Source organism: Hippocampus zosterae, chromosome 5 (genome assembly GCF_025434085.1).
Source record: "Hippocampus zosterae strain Florida chromosome 5, ASM2543408v3, whole genome shotgun sequence".
NCBI lineage: Eukaryota > Metazoa > Chordata > Actinopteri > Syngnathiformes > Syngnathidae > Hippocampus > Hippocampus zosterae.
Genome location: NC_067455.1, coordinates 4,464,121 through 4,479,472, shown reverse-complemented (window position 1 = coordinate 4,479,472; position 15,352 = coordinate 4,464,121). Strand labels below are relative to the sequence as shown.

The window sequence follows — 15,352 nt, the reverse complement described above, 5'->3', positions numbered from 1 at the left end:
TGAGGGCGGCGCGGCGTCTCCGTGTACGTTGCCTCATCACGCCAATGTGACGAATCTCAAGCAGTGCGTTTTTCGCACCCTCGGCTACTTCAGACGAACTGAGGTCACGCTGGGGTCACGTCCAAGGTCACTGCTCTGGCGACCTGGGAGTTATTTTCCCACCAATGTAATACAGCAAAAAAAAAAAAAAATAATAATAATAATTAGTATTTAAAATTATTCACTATTCATTATCTTGTGATTTATTTATAAAAATATGTTACACATTGTGATATTTTAGTAGTCAGGATGAACACTATTTTTAATTTAATATTGCATTCTTTAGATTACCATGCTTCATTTTTATTTAGTAATTTAGTAAAAAATAATTTTTTACTAAAATAACAAAAGTAATTTAGTAAAAAATATTTGTAAAGATATATCATGGAATGTACTTTCGATATACAATACAATACAATACATGCTGATTTATATAGCGCTTTCACAACAGCGGCAGCTGTAACAAAGCGCTTTACAAAACAGTTAACATAAAGTAAAATAATAAACACAACACAACATAAAACACGGACAGTCGTGCAGTCCTAACCACTTTTCCGTCACACGCTTTGTTGTTTGAAGCGGTTTGAGATGAAAGAGGAGAGAATCAAAGTGTCCTTTAACCAGTGGATCAGAGACGTCATGCTCAAAATGTGCACACGTCGGCTACAAGCTAAGTTTCAAAGTCAACAAGAAGCTGTAGCATCCATTGACGAAAAAAGAGATTGGTTCACTTCTCCTGTCCCATGGAAATCCATTTCAATTCCAAGCGGCAACTCACGGTTCCAAATACGCATCGGCGCTCTTCGCCAACGCTCCTCTCTCCTCATCCTCAACTTCAGCGGCCATCCATCCAGCCGCACCAACGCCAACTGTCCAACAGCGCTGACATAGCCACTGAACAAATCGGGGTTGTGAAAAATGCTGCCCATTACTGGCGCAAAAAACACAAGCGCCCCAGGTCTGTCCAGCACCGACAGTCAATGGCGCCGACATTCCTCCCAATCCAAATCTGTGCTGGTACAGGCGTGCTGCCGAGAAGGCGCAACCACCAAGCACAGATACTGCTCCTTTGACGAATGTCGTGGCCAAAAAGCGCTGAAAACAGTCCATATCAGGTCCACACAATGAAACAACAAACAACATGTGACAAAACAAAAGACAAAAACAGCAAAAAAGAACAAAAAAGAACAAAAAAGCAAGGCTCTTGAAGAGCACTTGCCGAAGGCTGCCTACTCGGGCGCCATCTTGGAAAAGAAAAATATGTATGATATGTAGCTGTTCCAATCTCTTGAAAATTTGACCTTTTACTCAAAATTAAGTCAAATGTCTGTTTTGTAAAGACTGTTCTCATTTTTTGGACAAAACTTAATGCATTGTCCTGTGTTACTTTTATGCATTTTTTTTCCTGCAACTTGAGAAGCTTTGGTGAACTTTTGCTGGACATTTTCACGCCGGGGTGAACTCATTTTTGTTGCCACTGTGTTGAGACTTACACACACATACACAGAGTATCTCATTCTATTACATTTTTTGAAATTATTGTTGTCATAGAGCATTTTAATCATGAAATATTCACGAGTTGTTTGTTGCATTTTTACTTCGACATGTCATTCGTGTTGAAATAAAATGAGTTCAGAATACTATTCAACTTTTTATGACGTCAAATGTCATAAAACCAAAACTGTGGCTCTCCTTGCCCACATGCCTGGGCATCACTGTACCTTAAATACTTCATTTGAAAGTGGCTCACAAATCCAATTTTGGCTCACATCTCAAAGCAAAAAATTGACCAAACTCGGACCAAGTGGGGAGATGAGCCGAAGTACGCGGCGCAGCGCAGACCTCATCAATATTTCAAGCGGCTCTCAATTCAGGCCAGTGTTCCGGTGAACCGTCGCCGTCTGCGCTGTTCACCTCGGCGGGGGGGTTTGACCTGAAAGGGCGCGAGGGGAGTTGATGTGATGTCATTGGCTAAATGTACCACACGTCAGAGTGGTAAGAAATGAATAGGGCATATTTATTTATGGGCGTGTCATTCAGGGGCCTGTTGGCTCAAGATTTAAATCGGATTTTCGACAAAACATGTCGCGAGTCTTTGAAATGTCACTTTCGAAAAGTTTGTTTCTAACAGAAGGAATATGACAACACAGGGTTTTCATATCAATACAGTATATTTCATGTCAACCTCTTCAAAGATTGTCCAAAGCTTCTTTAACCATGTAGTTTGCTCCCGTTAAATATTTTGCAATTGATTCTACCCTCTGACATTGTAACCAATCTATTCCATCAACGTAACATTTCACCTATCCGTTGGTTAAACCCCAGGACCCGCATCTATAATAAATCCATCCCATCCCATCCCAATCCATTTTTTTTTTGTTGAAACAACCCCTTAAGGAAATCTTGTGAGTGCAAATGAAAGAACTGAATGAGAGAAGCTAAAGTGCTATTTCAACGGTGAAGTGAAGAGATGGGAAAGAAGCGAGCACTCGCACGCCTCGAACTGGCGGCCATCGTGGTTAAAGGTGAAACCCAAAGTCCCAACGTAATCGCTTCCCCGGAGAAGAGTCACAATGCACAACGTGGCCTTGAGCTCCTGCCGTGCGCTTCCTCCACCCGAATTCTCAATCAGTTTTGCAATGGCTGCCGAGCGACCTTGGAGATTTCTTCGCTTCCTTTGTCCGATTGTCCTTCCACGCCGCGCTTCACACGGCACTATTAGCACAATTGCAAAAACGCAAGTCAACTCCGCTTCATTGCAGGGGATCGGAGCCCAAATCGGGGAAAAGCCGCAAGACAGAAAAAAAAACAACATATCGTTGGGCGAATTTTCAAGTTACGAAACGTCTCGATTGGAAAAACTTGTCTCTTGTTACAAAATAAATTTCAAGCTAAGAAAGGTACGGATACAGTATGGACTGCTACTCGCAGTTCCGAGTTTCCTGAAGGCAACATACTTCTAGCTGCTCTGCCATTGGCTATTACCGAGCATCATCCTGGCATCCCATTGGCTAAGAGGGGCCTCTACCGTGTCTGTCTACGAGTGTAGATAGCTAAATAGATGGATATGTGTCGATACAGCGTCCTCGTCATTAGCCCCTGGATTATGTCTGGATTTTTTTTGGGGGGGGGGGAGGGGGCTTGGAACGAATTAGGGCATTTACATGGAAAACGCGTCTCTACTTACAAAATTGCTTCCAGAACCAATTCATTTCGTAAGCAGCGGTACCACTGTAGCTGCAAAATTACCACTTTTCAGGAGGCCCCGCCCCCCCCCCCATAATGCCGTTCAAACATAAACGTTTAGCCACTCAGGGGAGGATGAGAGGTGCACTTTTACAATAATTTGTCAAATTAACACCAAGTGTGGACTCGCCAAGTGGATTGAGTTGTGAAAAAAAAAATATGGACCAAATTATGACACAAGATTTCTTGTCCCGAGATCAGATTTTGACCCGCCTCCGTCCCTCGTCGGCCCGCTGCGAGGCGTTTCGGCGCCGCCCGAGATCTGAGATCAGTCTGCCGTCGCGCCCGCTGTGAGCCTGAGCTGCGGGCCCTGCTGAGTAGTGAGAAATTAATTAAGAGTGAAACAGCAGCAGGAGGCAAAGATGGAGGGGGAGGAAGAGGAACGGGAGCCTTCCAAAGTGCCTGCGGTAACCGGGGGGGGGGGGGGGGGGTAGTTCCCCGGAAAGATCAAGACAATTATTGCTATTATCATTGTCTAATGTGCATCTCTGTCTCCTCACTTGACTCGGCCTTTGATTGTCGCCCCCTTCTGGCCCCTCTTTTATGCCCCCCCCCCCAACCCCACCACTGCCCACTCCTCCTTTACCTCCCCAGAGCAAGGACGCGCTGTTTGCCGGTGGCGGCCGCAGAAGAGGCCCTAATGAGATGTCTATCGCCTCCGTCTAGACTGGACTGCACCCCCACCCCCACCCCCACACACAGCCCACAAGCACCAGTGCACCACCAGGCAATGTATTACACACTGTTCCCTGTCTCCAGCCCAGGGAATAGTAAGTGAGTTTGTGTGTGTGTGTGTGTGTGTGTGTGTGTGTGTGTGTGTGTGTGTGTGTGTGTGTGGCATGACCAACGTGTCTGGCAGGCAGGGGAGCTGCACTTGGCAATAGATTTGGGCTTTTTTTTTTTTTTTTTTGCATGCTTGTTTGTGCGCATATGTTGACAGTGTGTGTTGGAAATGGCACGATTTGGGGGCGGGCCGCCGGGTCGGCGACGCGATGCGACACCGTGATGGATGCCTTGGCACGCACCCCTCATCGTCCCTCATCCCAAACTCTGATTGCCTATTCGGACTCCCCCCCCCCCCCCCCCCCCGGAAAAAAATAGGAAGGATAATGCCCTCTAAATCAAACTATCCTTGTTATCAAAGCCAAGCCTGCAGTCTCTTCCAGCTAGGCACTCCCACAGTAGCGCTCCACCAGAGGGACCAACACCAGGGGGGCCTTCGTGACTCCGCCGAGTCCTCTCCTTTGGCAATGGCAACATTTCTTTCGCACTTTTTTTTTTTTTTAGCTCTTAACTGTTCGAATATCCTCTCCAGGCTTTTTGTGGATTTAGCATGTTGGGCTTTATCAAGACTCTTTAATGCATTTGCAAAACATTTTAATAACATTTTAAAACATGCCATTTTGATAGCTTGGCACCACAAACAACTGTTCGCAAAACAATATTCTTCAGTTTTTTCCTTGCTTAGCGCTCATTCAAAAAAAGAAAGACAAAATCGCATTACATGTTGTTTAGGAACTAGCTAGCGTCGGCTCAATGCTATGTCACATGTTGCTGTTTAAGAGCTACAGTGGCTAGCTAGTGTTGGCTCATCTTTTATGCTAGCAAAGCAACATTTTCCCGTGAGCTTTGCTAACCTCTGTTTGCAAAATAGTTCTGCTTAGTGATCATATTGAAAAGAAGACAAAAACTATTACATGGTTTTGTAAGATCTATGGTCACGAGCTATGGGTCGTGACCGAAAGAACGAGATCCCGGATACAAGCGGCCGAAATGAGTTTTCTCCGCAGGGTGTCCGGGCTCTCCCTTAGAGATAAGGTGAGAATCTCGGTCATCCGGGAGGGGCACCGAGTCGAGCCGCTTCTCCTCCACATCGAGAGGAGCCAGATGAGGTGGCTTGGGCATTCGGATGCCTCCTGAACGCCTCCCTGGTGAGGTGTTCCGGGCATGTCCCACCGGGAGGAGACCCCGAGGAAGACCCAGGACACGCTGGAGAGACTATGTCACCCAGCTGGCCTGGGAACGCCTCGGGATCCCCCGGGGAGAGCTGGAAGAAGTAGCTAGGGAGAGGGAAGTCTGGGCTTCCCTGCTAAAGCTGTTGCCCCCGCGACCCGGCCCCGGATAAACGGTAGAAGATGGATGGATGGTTTTGTAAGAGCTTGTTAGTGTTGGCTCAACTTTTATGCTAAATTGGGTAATGCTAATGTTTTTTTCCAGATTCGTTTTTATTTTATTTGATTTTTTTTATACTAAAATAAATTTATTCCCACCAGCGTTTCTTGTAGACTGATGTGGTCACTCCACAATATTGTGTAAGTCAATTTTTTTTGTTCCAGGTGGCCTTCATCTGCACAAAATGTACAGCACGTGTTTGCTGTTGTGGTTCAAGGTTGGAGTGTGAGTGTGATTGAATCCAAATATTCAGCTCCGGCCTTATTTCGCTCTTGTTTTTGGAGACCGTGTCCCTAATGAAGAGTCTGCCGTTGGAAAGGCATCAGCCAGTTTGGTACACGTGAAAAGACGGATCTTCTCTCACTACGACGGCTTCGTCTTCACATTGTGCGTGTGGCATCTCTCATGCTAACCTGCAGCACACAGACACACACAAGTGACTCTTTAATGAACGGAGTGTGTGTGTGTGTGTGTGTTTGGGGATGGGTAGAAAGAGAGAGAGAGAGAGCGAAATGAAAGAGAGACAGCCGGCTCGTTAGCAGCCATGCTGAATGTCTGCTCCAGTTACTCGCTCGACTGGGGGAGGGGAGAGGGGGGGGGGGCGCCTGTTTTTTTCCATTTTTTTCACTCTGATGCGTTTGTGTGTCGCACCTCCCTCCCTCACTCACCTTTTCACCCCTCCTTCCCAGTGCCACACTCCCTGAAGGTCACGTAAGGGAGCCGACAAGGTGAGTCACCTTCAGCTCTCTTTGTGGACGCTCACTGCCAAGCAAGGCCTCGCTGCCGGCCTAAAAATGAGCCGAAACAAAAAAACAAAAGCTCGGACTCGCATCAAAATTTGACATTTCTGTTGGCATTAGTCACCGAATGACCAAATCAACTCGAATAAGTTACTTTATGGTGTCCAATCTGTGGCCCGGGGGCCATTTGTGGCCCGCCATCCATTTTTATATATTCATTCATTCATTCATTCATCTTCCGTACCGCTTTATCCTCACAAGGGTCGCGGGGGGTGCTGGAGCCGATCCCAGCTGTCTCCGGGCAGTAGGCGGGGGACACCCTGAATCGGTTGCCAGCCAATCGCAGGGCACACATAGACAAACAACCATCCACGCTCACACTCACACCTAGGGACAATTTAGAGCGTCCAATCAGCCGGCCGTGCATATTTTTGGAATGTGGGAGGAAACCGGAGCACCCGGAGAAAACCCACGCAGGCCCGGGGAGAACATGCAAACTCCACACAGGGAGGCCGGAGCTGGAATCGAACCCGGAACCTCTGCACTGTGAAGCCGACGTGCCAACCACTGGACTACCGGGCCGCCTATATTATACTATTATTATAATTATATTACACATATTTTTTTTAAAAATGGATGTGCGTAATTTGTGGTACAATCAAATGTCTTTTTTTTTTTTTTTGCACGCTTAACGTTTTGTGTTATTGTATTAAATATCAATGAATAGTTGGTTGGTTGATTGATTCAGACCAATCGAGCTTTTACAGTCCATCACCATTCTCTGGAAAAAATATTCTTACCTCAGTTAACCTTGCCGCCGTCGACGAGAAGTTTGGGAGGGTGGTCGGGTGTGGGGGCGACTGTTAATAATCGGAGGCACTTTTGCGTTATTCATGCGTGCCTGCGCCGGCGCGCGTCCCGCGGGAGGTCGCAAACAGCTCTTATCCGCCGCCATCGAAGGCTGACGCTCCAAAGCTGCTGCCATCAGCCACAAACTCATTAATTACTCTTTAGTATCAAGCCGTAATTAGAGACACCAATCAGGAGGAAGATGCACCCCCATCCCTCATTCTCCTTCCACCCCCAGCCCTATTAGCACTGTGCTGTGTGCAAAGTGATCTAAACTAAAGCTGAGATGGTTGGAGGACGAGGGAGGGAGGGGGGGGAGACAAAGGATGGAGAGAGAAGGGGGGCACAGAGGTCATGTGAGAAAGAACACAAGAAGGGGGGGGCTGATGTCGACACCGAAGAGGAGCATTAATTTGACATTAATTGTGTCATCTTGTGCTTTATTGACCCCCCCCCCCCACCCCACACCCCCCAAACCCTCGCCTCGCAACGCGTCACCTTCCCTCCTCCCACCCACGCAAACACCTCTCATCCTTCCTGAGTGGCTCAAGAGATGAGCAAAGACGTGTCTCGGGGGTGGGAGGGGTGAGGATGATGAGGGTGACACGGGGACAAGAGGATGAAGAGGTGAGAGGTTTTTTTTGCGGGCGGTCTCCAAGGGGCGCGCCGGCAACACCGTCTTTGCCATTGAGTCGGGACGACCCGTTGATGATGTCATTGATGATGTCATCAGAACACAAATCAGCTTTCTACATTGAAATGAATGGAGAGGCCATTAATCCGTTCTTTTATGTTGTGTCTCATATCATATTTGTTTTTGACCGTCAGTTTTTTGGCTACATTGTCCACTTCTGCTCATTTCTTGAAAATAGCCATCATATTTGATAGAGTTCTTTTCTTGAACGCGATTCGACCATGTCGGTGTACCTAATGAAGTGTCCACTGTGCGTTTGCGCCACCGGGCCAAATCGCGATCGTTTCGTCGTGTTGCATCACGGCAGGATGGGATCCACACCATTTCGGATTCCTCGCTAACCTTCTGCGTTAACGACAACACCGAAAACAAACTCGTAAAGATCGTCTTTGGCGGTCATTCAGGAACGCGTGTGCGCACGTGGATTTGTGTTTGTGTGTGTGTGTGTGTGTGTGCGTCTGCGTGATTACGTCTACTTTTCTTACCAAATATAGACGCTGCCATCAGGCCGCCATCTGCAGCAGATTATTGGACTTGTGCGAGGTACCTGGCACCCATTTGGACTTCGAGTCCAAATGCTTGTCCGCACACACACACACACAGACACACACACACACATGTTGGCTGTATTCAGAATCCCTCCCAAGCCACGACATTCTGCAGCGTGTTGTAAAGCGGCTTCACAATTTTGTGGTGCTATGAGTGAATTTTTTTGAAATCGGTTAATTTTAATTAATTTATTGCAAAAGTAGCGCGTTTTCACTCATGCGACGCCACACAAGTACAATTTCATCTTACTTTAAAAATGTGGGGGTATATTTCCCCTTGAAATGTTCGGCAACTGTTTGGTTTGGTGGAGAAAATGACGTGCACAAATCAGATCATCCAAAGTTCAAATTTTCAGTACAATTTGTCTTCTCTGTTTTTTTTTTTTCAACTTCATCCTCTCTACAATCCCTTCATGACTGAAAAGCTACTTGAAGAAGCCGAAGAAGAAGAAGAAAAAAAAAATGTTATTTCAGTTATAATGCACGGCGAGATTTAGAAATCCATTTCATCCATCCATTTGATGAAGTACTTATCCTCACCGGGGTAGCAGGCAGATTTAAAAATACCCCCCCCCCCCACCGACCCCTTGCCCACCCCCAAAAATGTGTCTGGGTTAAAAAGAAAAGGGCAGAAGCTCAGCTCATCAAATGAAGCCCTTGCTGCATTTTTTCCCCTTTATGCTAACAATGGTATTTTGCGCTAGATGTTAGCATTAAGCTAGCCGCATTGACTCTCCTTTTTTTACCCCTCGCGATAACGCGGCCGCTCATTGTGTTCATGCCATCGGGATGTACGCTCCGAAGACTCGCTGCTCCTGTGTAGTTACTGACACGCTTCGAAGTGACCGCGGGTGATTGACAGCTGTTTTAATACGCCGGCTTGCGCTCGACAACAACTCTTGTTATTAATGTTTGGCCATACTGCCTTGTTTACGTTGACGCGATGAAATTTAAGCCTTCCGAGGTAATGCAAAGTCTCTTCCCAGGTGGACTTGACGGGGCGGCATTAATAACTTAAATGGCGAGAGTTGCGTCCGCCAGGACGAGATAGAACGCTGACATCGGGCTAATTGATTGGGCCTTTTGCGGTCGACTTTAAAAGGCCCTCAAGGTTTTGCGTGATGACCCTTCTCCACCGTCTCGCGCGTGTCGGGTCGTGTGGGGTTTTTCAGCTCTTTGAATACAAAAAAAAACCGTAATCCAGTTCAAAAGTGCCACTGTTGTGCGAAAGTTTTCTCCAAATGATGCTTCTCGAACAAAATCTCGACTTTTTTTCATAACCACAGTTTAAAGGGGACTCAGCAAATCTTGGCTCCATGTGGAATTTGCATATGCAAATTTGCGATGACTCTTAAGGCATATAAGTTGTGAACGTAAATGGCTGTTTGTCTACCTGTGCCCTTCGAATGGCCGGCAACCTCTCTTCAAGGACACGGTCGCTCCGTCCGCTAGCGGTTAGCGGCGTCCCCAGCCAGCCCTTAGCTCGGAGGGCGGTCTGAAAGGCGTTATAACCCGAAAAAAACGACCATGTATTGTAAGGCCTTTTTAGACCGAAGTAAGGCGTTTTTAGCCCAAAAAACCCCCGACTATGCATAGTCGGCCGTTTTTAGCCGAAAAAAACGACCATGTATAGTAAGGCGTTTTTAGACGAAAAAAAACGACCATGTATAGTAAGGCGTTTTTAGCCGAAAAAAACCCGACCATGTATAGTAATGCGTTTTTAGCCGAACAAAACGACCATGTATAGTAAGGCGTTTTTAGACGAAAAAAACCACCATGTACAGTAAGGCGTTTTTAGACGAAAAAAACCGACCATGTATAGTAAGGCCTTTTTAGCCGAAAAAAAACGACCATGTGTAGTAAGGTGTTTTTAGACGAAAAAAAACGACCATGTATAGTAAGGCGTTTTTAGACAAAAAAAACCCACCATGTATAGTAAGGCGTTTTTACCCGAACAAAACGACCATCTATATTTTTTTTAAAAAGGTGACGTACATGTTTATTTTTGTGCAAAGGCCTTTTTAGCCGGAAAAAAAAACTACCATGTATACGAAGGCGTTTTAAGCCGAAAAGAACGACCATGTATAGTAAGGCCTTTTTAGCCGAAAAAAACGACCATGTATAGTAAGGCGTTTTAACCCGAAAAAAACGACCATGTATAATAAGGCGTTTTTAGCCGAAAAAAAACACCCATGTATAGTAAGGCGTTTTTAGACGAAAAAAAACACCCATGTATAGTAAGGCGTTTTTAGACGAAAAAAACGACCATGTATAGTAAGGCGTTTTAACCCAAAAAAACCGACCATGTATAGTAAGGCGTTTTTAGCCGAAAAAAAATGACCATGTATAGTAAGGCGTTTTTAGACGAAAAAAACGAGCATTTAGAGTAAGGCGTTTTTAGCCGAAAAAAAAATGACCATGTATAGTAAGGCGTTTTTAGACGAAAAAAACGACCATGTATAGTAAGGCGTTTTTAGACGAAAAAAAACACCCATGTATAGTAAGGCGTTTTTAGACGAAAAAAACGACCATGTATAGTAAGGCGTTTTTAGACAAAAAAAACCCACCATGTATAGTAAGGCGTTTTTACCCGAACAAAACGACCATCTATATTTTTTTTAAAAAGGTGACGTACATGTTTATTTTTGTGCAAAGGCCTTTTTAGCCGGAAAAAAAACTACCATGTATACGAAGGCGTTTTAAGCCGAAAAGAACGACCATGTATAGTAAGGCCTTTTTAGCCGAAAAAAACGACCATGTATAGTAAGGCGTTTTAACCCGAAAAAAACGACCATGTATAATAAGGCGTTTTTAGCCGAAAAAAAACACCCATGTATAGTAAGGCGTTTTTAGACGAAAAAAAACACCCATGTATAGTAAGGCGTTTTTAGACGAAAAAAACGACCATGTATAGTAAGGCGTTTTAACCCAAAAAAAACGACCATGTATAGTAAGGCGTTTTTAGCCGAAAAAAATGACCATGTATAGTAAGGCGTTTTTAGACGAAAAAAACGAGCATTTAGAGTAAGGCGTTTTTAGCCGAAAAAAAAATGACCATGTATAGTAAGGCGTTTTTAGACGAAAAAAACGACCATGTATAGTAAGGCGTTTTTAGACGAAAAAAAACACCCATGTATAGTAAGGCGTTTTTAGACGAAAAAAACGACCATGTATAGTAAGGCGTTTTTAGACAAAAAAAAACGAGCATGTATAGTAAGGCGTTTTTTGACGAAAAAAACGAGCATGTATAGTAAGGCGTTTTTAGCCGAAAAAAATGACCATGTATAGTAAGGCGTTTTTAGACGAAAAAAACGAACATGTATAGTAAGGCGTTCTTGGCCGAAAAAAACGACCATGTATAGTAAGGCGTTTTTAGACGAAAAAAACGACCATGAATGAATATTTCAGTCAATACCGGAACACTGAACATTCTCAAACGGAAGAAATGACACCGCAGAAGGGCAAATAAAGAAACACGCAGAAGTAAATCGCAAAGTGAAGTGTGATTGAAGGCAAGCTGCAGTGCGGCCCGGTCCACCACTGCAATATAACAATCTGTTTATGAAGACATGTTTTTCATAAACCTCACTCGCACTTGGAATCTCTGACTGGGTTTTCGTCTAAAAACGCCTTACTATATATGGTTGGTTTTTTTCGGCTAAAAAGGCCTTACTATACATGGTCGGGGTTTTTTTTTTGGCTAAAAAGGCCTTACTATACATGGTCGTTTTTTTTTTGTTTAAAAACGCCTTACTATACATGGTGGGTTTTTTCGTCTAAAAACGCCTTACTTTACATGGTCGTTTTGTTCGGCTAAAAGCGCCTTACTATACATGGTCGTTTTTTTCGGTTTAAAACGCCTTACTATACATGGTCGTTTTTTTTCAGCTAAAAACACCTTACTATACATGGTCGTTTTTTTTCAGCTAAAAACACCTTACTATACATGGTGGGTTTTTTCCTCTAAAAACGCCTTACTATACATGGTCGTTTTTTTCGTCTAAAAACGCCTTACTATACATGGTCGTTTTTTTTGGCTAAAAACGCCTTACTATACATGGTCGTTTTTTTGTCTAAAAACGCCTTACTATACATGTTCGTTTTTTCGTCTAAAAACGCCTTACTATACATGGTCTTTTTTTCGGCTAAAAACGCCTTACTATACATGGTCGTTTTTTTCGTCTAAAAACGCCTTACTATACATGGTCGTTTTTTTTCGTCTAAAAACGCCTTACTATACATGGTCGTTTTTTCGTCAAAAAACGCCTTACTATACATGGTCGTTTTTTTCGGCTAAAAACGCCTTACTATACATGGTCGTTTTTTCGTCAAAAAACGCCTTACTATACATGGTCGTTTTTTTTCGTCTAAAAACGCCTTACTATACATGGTCGTTTTTTCGTCAAAAAACGCCTTACTATACATGGTCGTTTTTTTCGTCAAAAAACGTATTACTATACATGGTCGTTTTTTTCGTCTGAAAACGCCTTACTATACATGGTCGTTTTTTTCGTCAAAACGCCTTACTATACATGGTCTTTTTTTTCGGCTAAAAACGCCTTCCTTTACGTGGTCCTTTTTTTCAGCTAAAAACGCCTTACGATACATGGTCGTTTTTTTCGGCTCAAAACAGATTACTAGGACATGGTCGTTTTTTTTCTGTGAAAATTGCCTTACTAGATACATGGACGGGTTTTTTTTCCGGCTAAAAACGCCTTTCTATACGTGGTCGGTTTTTTTCGGATGAAAACGCCTTACTATATATACATGGTCGTTTTTGTCGGCTAAAAACACCTTACTGTACGTGGTCGTTTTTTCGGATGAAAACGCCTTACTATATATACATGGTCGTTTTTTTCGGCTAAAAACGCCCTACTATATAGATCACTGGTGTCAAACTCATTTCACATGGTGGGCCACATACGGCCTCGGCATATGTCAAGTTGGCCGGACCATTAAAATTACCATACTTTTCTATGAACAACCAAAACAATATATCTTTCCTTTGTTTTGGTATAAAGAAGCACAAGAACATTTGGAAAATGTTGAAATTTAATGAATGTATCTCTAACAAAACATTTCATGAAGCACCTTACATTTCCTTCAACAAATGTGCAATTTATTTTTATCATTCACATATATGCATTGCAACTTATCCCATTGATTGTACAAACTTTAACAAGTAATTGGTATTGAAAAATATAGTAATGCACTTTATGATTAAACAAGATTTATTAAGAAAGGAAGTTTTAAACCATTTACACATGCATATAAAATCTAAATGTAATCGGTGTGCAGTTGTAAAACAAGGCTTTGTGTTGAAAAAAATAAATCTGAAACTGCATTTAAGGGTGGCTCAATACTGGCTGGCCATATATGGGCCGGAGTTGTAAGTTGATTTCTGGCCCAAATACTTCACTCCACAACTGGCCCGCATCTGGTTTGCCAGCGTCAAGCCAGTGCCTCCTTTGCCACTCCTGGGCCGTGTTCGGCCCACATGCATTATGCCAGTGCCGACTCAAGGCCAGCTGTGCCAGCTTGATACCGAATCCAGGCCAGATGTCTTTGCTGACTGGATCTCTGCGATAATGAGGAACAGAAGAGTAGACCCTCCCCGAGGCGCAGCACCTGGACCGAGTGGACTGGCTGGCTGGCTCTGCCCGGCGCACCTCCCAGGAGAGCCTTTCTCTGGATCCACGCCAGACTCCAAAGTGGACCTCCTTGTGCCCCACGGAGAATTGATGGAGCGTCTTGGGAACGTTTTAGCTCATCTAAATAAAAAAAAAAAAACTTTGCCGGCTCCTCATTTCTTTCCCTGTGGGAGGTCATTGCGGAGTGGAGTCAGTCGCCCCTTTTATGCTGCCTGAAGGGCTTTGGGGTTCTTAAATTTCCAAGTCCACTTGTATAACTCTCTGTGACTCTTACAGTATCTCTTCTTCACAAGCCTGCTGATGCCACTCTAAGCTCAGTGGCTGTTTGAAGCCTTGCGTTCTGAAGTGTTTCGGACAATATAACTGAGCCATCTTCAAGTCTTTGCTTCAGAACTCATTGGATGGTGTTACACAGTGCGGATGGACAATAACCCAAAGCAGACTGCCAAAGCGACCAAAGACTTTGTTAAGGGACGGATGTGGAATGTTACGCAATGGCTCCCTCTATCACCTGACGTAGATGCAATTGAGCACGTATTTCACTCCCGGAAGACTGAAAATACACCAAGCGACAAATGCGCTCATCCCGCGTCTCACTCTCAATCTGAAATCCAAGTAGAGTTGAACTTGCATGTCAATGTTCTACTGAAGTTCCCAAACTATTATTTTGGTCGAAATATTTCATAACTAGGCCATTTTGTAGAAATTTAGGAAATTGCTGTTGCTGCTAAATATACGTGTGTGGTAGTGCACATGTGTGTGTGTGGGGAGCAGGGGGGATGGGTTGGGGGGGGGGGGGTTCCCCTGGGGCCTGGCGGTATGGCGCTGTAGTGCTGCACACTCCTTCCGTGAAAACACCTCCAGTGGGAGCAGGACAGCTGTGGCTTCACCTATCCCCGGCTTCGTGGGCCATAACGAGCCTCATGACACACACCTATTACGCCGACACTCACAATCTGGCTGCCTGCTTCGTGTGTGTGTGTGTGTGTGTGTGTGTGTGCGTGTGTCACATTCACAGTCACACATGCACACACAGCGCTTTTCACACATCGACTGAAAAAAAAACCCAAATGATGTCCCCAGACCGCCACAGGTCTCATTGTCACCCTCACGCAGGCATTTCGTCCAAGGACCAAAAGGCTCCAAGTCAGGCCAGACCTTCTGTCCGCCAAGGCTTCAATCAGTCGACACTTTGGAAAACGCTTTGAGTGAATGCGCGCACGATCCTGGACGCAAAGAGGACAACACATTGATGTTATTTGATGACCTTTGTAAGTGTCTAAATGCATGTTAAATGTAAATGGATGTCAATCCGGAAGAGGAATTCAAAAGTTAATTCTAAAAATGATGAAAATAAATATTTTCAGCTTCCATCCATCCATCCATCATCTACCGCCGGGTCGCGGGGGCAAC

General features: G+C 44.5%; 1 long non-coding RNA gene across 1 annotated transcript in view; it reads left to right on the top strand.

Annotated features, from left to right (window-relative positions):
• LOC127600684 (uncharacterized) overlaps positions 1–5,421 on the top strand; it is a 75,970-nt gene extending 70,549 nt beyond the window's left edge. Inside the window, exon 3 of the long non-coding RNA XR_007962385.1 lies at positions 3,880–5,421. This is a non-coding gene — a long non-coding RNA (uncharacterized LOC127600684). The remainder of the gene's footprint in view (positions 1–3,879) is intronic.
• The last annotated feature ends 9,931 nt before the right edge of the window (positions 5,422–15,352 follow it).